Genomic DNA, 5,323 nt, shown 5'->3' with positions numbered 1-5,323 from the left:
GCAGAAGCCTCAAGTGACACAATTTTATTTACCTATCTCTTCTGGGCCTTTGTTTTCTTCCCCAAATACCTACCTATAGAGCACTGCTGGATACTGATGGCCTTTGCTGGTTTGATTATCTTTTAGTAGATTCACTTGTGGATTTCACACTTTGCAACATGTAGACCAAGAGTTTCATAACAGCCTCTCTCCAAGATCAGATTATGTTGGATTTAAGGGGTTTACAGAAACTGTCTTCTGTCGCCAGAACGAAATCTTCCACTGTGCTCTACCTTGCAAAGTGCTGCTGACAATAACTGTACATACCCTGAATCTCTTAAGGACCTCTTGACCTTGCAAAGTTCTGATATTTGGATGATGCTATGATCATTCACTACTCCTTTAGTCTTGCTACACTAATCTGCTGATGAAAGTAGGCCTACAAGACTTTTGTGGCCTTCAAAACTGCTTCTGTTCCTGAATTTCAGCATGTTGTAAGAAGCATCCCTCTCTAAGCCTCTCGGTAAGCAGAACAGACAACTAAATTTTGCAATTAAGTCTCATACTGCAAAAGAAACTGTCAACTAGTAAACATCCTAAAAGGACTCAAATTAATGGATGATGCATTTTATTAAATTAGCAGCCCAAATCTGCATGCCAGCAAAAGCTCCTAGCTTCTGATTACCTCCGGGAACAAAGACTAGAGCACGCTTATAAATAGTGGCAGTGGGCTTAGCATATGTTACCTTCTTTCCTAGATAAATATTAATTATCCATGCAGAAGAACCAGATCTCTAATAGGAAGAAATCTTTGTGGCTTCCCTTAGATCAATGGTGACATGATGATTTCGCTAGGAAAATATTTGATTCTCAATTTTCAGCAGTTTTACTTCTTTGCAGTGATTCACTGCATTGCACAAGTTTACATCAAGCTTTATGCATTAGTAGCTTGTTGCTTTAAAATGTGTGCAGACTTTTTTTTAAACACAAAATTCAGTGTTTCATTTCTGAAAACCTGGTATTTTGGGACCCCTTTAAAATCAACTCTGGATCCTGAAGGGAGACCTTTAGAGATTCCATTCTCTAAATCAGACAAAAAGATTTGAACATACTGAAGTGGGACACTGCTTTAAAACTGATATAGGTCCATATCTGAAAGTGAAGAATTTATCTTCTGCCAGTTCTGAGCAGACGAGATGAGACCTTTTTTCATTTGAATCCCTACAAAGTCTAAATGCATTCATTGTCCTTTGCCTTCATGCTGAACAGGTGCTAAAGGTTATGCCATTGACTTTTATTCCTAGACAGCTGTACCTTTATGTCATAATGTCATGGCTATTTTCTACAGATCGTTCCCCAATGGGTAGGCATGTATTTTATAGCAGGTTATAATCCACACGTATTATAGCAGGTAGGTTAAAATCCCTTCAGGTATATAACTTCCAGCCTGAACTGGAAGGATGATCACTGAGCCAGATCCTCTGGCACCAAAACAGGCATTTGCACTGATTTTAGTGTGAATTAGAGGCTCCAGGAGCCTCAAATGGAAACCACAGCCCTTTTCACACAAGCAGTCAATTCTTCTGATTTGTAACAAAGCAGGAGAATTATGGCCAGCGTGGAAGGAGAGGAGACAAGGCAGGATTGAAGTGGTTTCCTGTGGAGTATCTCCAGGAACATTGTTAAAAATCAAATTCCTTGTGGATGAATGAGGAGCAGACACCAACCTCGACTTCCACCAACCTCAACACCACCACAACCGAAATGTGTCAGGATCAGTGCAGTGAGTGGAGATTAACTGCTAGAGCCACTGTAAGGGAGAACTGGAGGGGTTTTTTTTGCTTGACCTCAGTTGCCTACTCAGGGTAATTGAATACTCTTCGGAGGGTATCTGAGTGTATTTTTCAGCAACTGTCCCTGACCAGTATGGGTTGAGAAACTCAGTGTGTATTTGTGCCTTCTGAGCCCATGTGCTTGTTTCTCTGTCTGGGTCCTTAGAGTAAAAATCAAAACTAGGCCCAGCTGTTCCTTGTAATTAAATATCAGTAACTCAAGCTGGGTGATTTTATTTTGACTAGTGACTTAAAAGTGATGACATTTAAATGGCCTTAGCTGTATTTCAAAGTTAACATTGAGAAACTTCACACAGACATTAGTGTTATTTGTCTGTTGGCAAACTCAACAAAATACCACTGTGTTGATTTACATAGCGAAGGTTATCTTTGCTAACAGAAGGACTCAGAATTTCATTATTTAAAGCATGAGTATGAATCTCATCACAGTACAGGAGGCTACAGATGCCATTACACACGGCTTACCACCTGAGTTGAGAGCAGAGGTGAAGTTTATATTGTGCACTGAGCCTCGTGTTCAAATATACCTAAAAGACCCAAAAGCCAAAACCCACACAACATTATGTGTGGCCAAGAGAGATCTGACTGTACAATGAGGACTTTTCTATACTTAGGTTTGTTTCTATGTGTCTGTCTTCCCTCTCTAATTTATTTATAAGATATTTACGCCATACATGGGCAGTCTGTGAAGCAATAAACCAATAATAGGTTCAGTTTTCATTGCAGTTTCTATATTTGGGTATTTTAGTACATCAAAATCTGGATATAAGAAGTATCAACAGTCTTATGCCAGCAGAAAGAAATTAATTTTATGCCTGCCTCTGCACAGAAGCCAAAAGCTTCAGGAAATAAGATCTCTTCTCATAAGCATCTTTTCAGATCCAGTTAGGAGAGGAGAAAATAAACAATGAAATGCAAGCTTCTGGGCAACAGCACAGCAGTGAAATATGATCCTTCATGTGATAATACATATGATTCACAATACGTGTCTGACTGGCACTCCAAGACTCCAGTACTTATTGGTGATCTAGGAAGAATCCAGTGCTTTCATCAAGCCTTGGCCTTTGGGAGTCCAGTTGTGACAGGGGTCTATGTACAGCCTGGCAGTGCAGAGAGGAAGAGCAGTCTTTTAGAACCTGAGCATCCCTTGTTGTGACACAAATCCTTGGAACCAGCATGCACAGCCTAAAGCAAGCAGCAGTTCCAGTGCCTGGGTGGGGACACGTTTTCTGCCCGCTCCTCCAGCAGTGATGGCAGCACCATGACATGAAGCACTCTTAGGAAGCTGGCTTTATTTTCTTCCTGCAGCTGTTCAAAACCCAAGCCTGAGGCCCTGGAGAGATGCGTGGGGAATGCTTACTGAACCTGCCCAGGAAGACCAGGTGGTCCTTATAGGAAGTCAGGTGAGGTCACCACAGCTAGACCTGTCATGTGCTGGGTGAACATTTTGCTGACCACTCACAGCAGTGCTACAGAACTGAGTGGGAAACCAGCGAGCACAATGGAAGAAAACAAATGAGGGAGGAAAAAATCATCTTCTTGGCAAGACAAAGAGGGAAGCAATGAATGATGATTACTGATGAATAATGACTCAGAATTAATGGAGAAGGGCAACAGCAAAAGCTGTGCACTGAACACAAATATTTTAGAATGAGGATAAACAGTGACATTAGTAGGGTGGCCATAATTCACATCATTCACATAATAATTGTCTACACTGCACCCCATTGCTGCTAGCAGTGGCTAGGGCTAGAACATTGCCCTTGGAAGCTCTATAATTTTATCAGAAGAGCCTTTGCACAAGAGGCAAACTGTTCCAAAACTGAATGAAGGGCTAGGTTTTCCTCTTGTTATTATTGGTGTTTTAAATTTAAATCCCTCTCAGATACATAGCCCTATTTGGGAAGAATGTTGAGCTACAGAGGCTTGAGGGCAGTCGCCAACTTAAGCACAACTAAATTAAGCCAGAAATGTTGAGCAGAAGCAAAAGCAATATCACAGTGTATTAGAAGCCAAGATTATGAAATCTCTGCCTATCAAAGAGATCAGAAGAATGCAGACAGCTCTGTATTATTATATTTAATGCAGTAAAGTTTAGAGGCTCTAACCAATTACCAGGCATGGAAAGGAGGTGGTGCCTGCTTGAACACAAGGAGGCACCACAAAATAAAAACAGACCAAACCCTATCCCCATGCCCTCTCAGGAAAACAGAAAGGCTTATTGACATTTTATCTTCCTGTCAGTTCAGTGAATGTAAGCAAACCTTGACTGCCACACTTTCTTTAATCCTACATCACTTCTTGAGAGAGTCTAACTAAAGATCTGGGACAGAGTTTACAAAATCTCAAGCACCACCACTGTTTTTTGTTTTTTTTTTTAAATCTCAGGAGATCTGTGGGTCTTAGCACATCTCAAGATCAGGGCACCTTGCCCTGTGCTGAAGCAGGGAGGAAGGGGCTGTCCGTGCAGGGCTCTGGCTTTCCCACACTGCTGCGCAGCCCTGGCTCTTCTTCAGTTCAATGCTTCTCTTCCTAGAGTTTCCTAACCCCTCTGGGCCACAATGGGTCCCCTCCAGCCTCCTCTTGTGGTACTTCCTTGATCTGCATCCTCTCAGGTGAGCCAATCCCTCTGGTTCAAGGGTGACCAACAGGGCGCAGATGTTTCTCACCCTGCCCATAAGCTCGATGTCCCGGGCAGAACACTGCAGTGCCCATAGCTGTGTGGTGCTGAGTGTAGCCCAGAAAGGACGGAACCACAGGGAAACTGTTTGCTTTTCCACCACAGAGGAAACCAGCCAGGAGGAGATATCCAAGAGGGAAGTCCTTAGAGTTTACAGGGAACTCAGGCGTATAGCAGCACGTGGAGATGTGCACAAACATGCTTGCAGACTGAAAACGCTTGTCTCCTCAACTGAATTTCTCGTGGTATCTTCGGGAGATTTAATCGGGCTGGAGCATAGACATCTCACCGAGCTTGGAATTATCCTGACCCAGCAAAAAGCAAGCTCGCACTTCCCTTTGTGTGCAAAACTTTCCTGCGGCTGCTGAGAACAAACGCTGGCAGGAGCTGCGGGACCTGGACAAATGTGTGCTCCCGCTGCTCCTGTCCCCGCCTGCCGAGCGCCGGAGGAGCCCGTGGGGCACATCAGGGCTGCTCAGCCGCGGGCGTGCCTCTCCAAGCACATCAGAAAAATAAAGGAAAATATATAAAAAGAAGAGGGATATGATAAGAAAGCCTGAGCCCAGAAGACACGGGATTACTAGAACTGTAAAACAGGCGATGTGATGCGGTGGGCCGCGCACCCCTGCTGCAGCGGGGCTCGCTGCGCTGCGTAGCCCCTCGCCCGGCGGTCAGGGCGGATGGCCCGAGATGCCTGCCCGCTCTGGCTGCGCCCCTGTCGCGCATCGTCTCGGTCACCCCGGTCTTTCCCGCACGGCCAGTACCGGCACCGAGCGGCACTTGTAATGCCGCCGAGGGACGTGGCGGCGGG

This window comes from Corvus brachyrhynchos, unplaced genomic scaffold (genome assembly GCF_000691975.1).
Source record: "Corvus brachyrhynchos isolate BGI_N302 unplaced genomic scaffold, ASM69197v1 scaffold87, whole genome shotgun sequence".
In the NCBI taxonomy this organism is placed as follows: Eukaryota; Metazoa; Chordata; class Aves; order Passeriformes; family Corvidae; genus Corvus; species Corvus brachyrhynchos.
The sequence above is the reverse complement of the archived record's forward strand: the minus strand, read 5'-3'. Positions refer to the sequence as shown.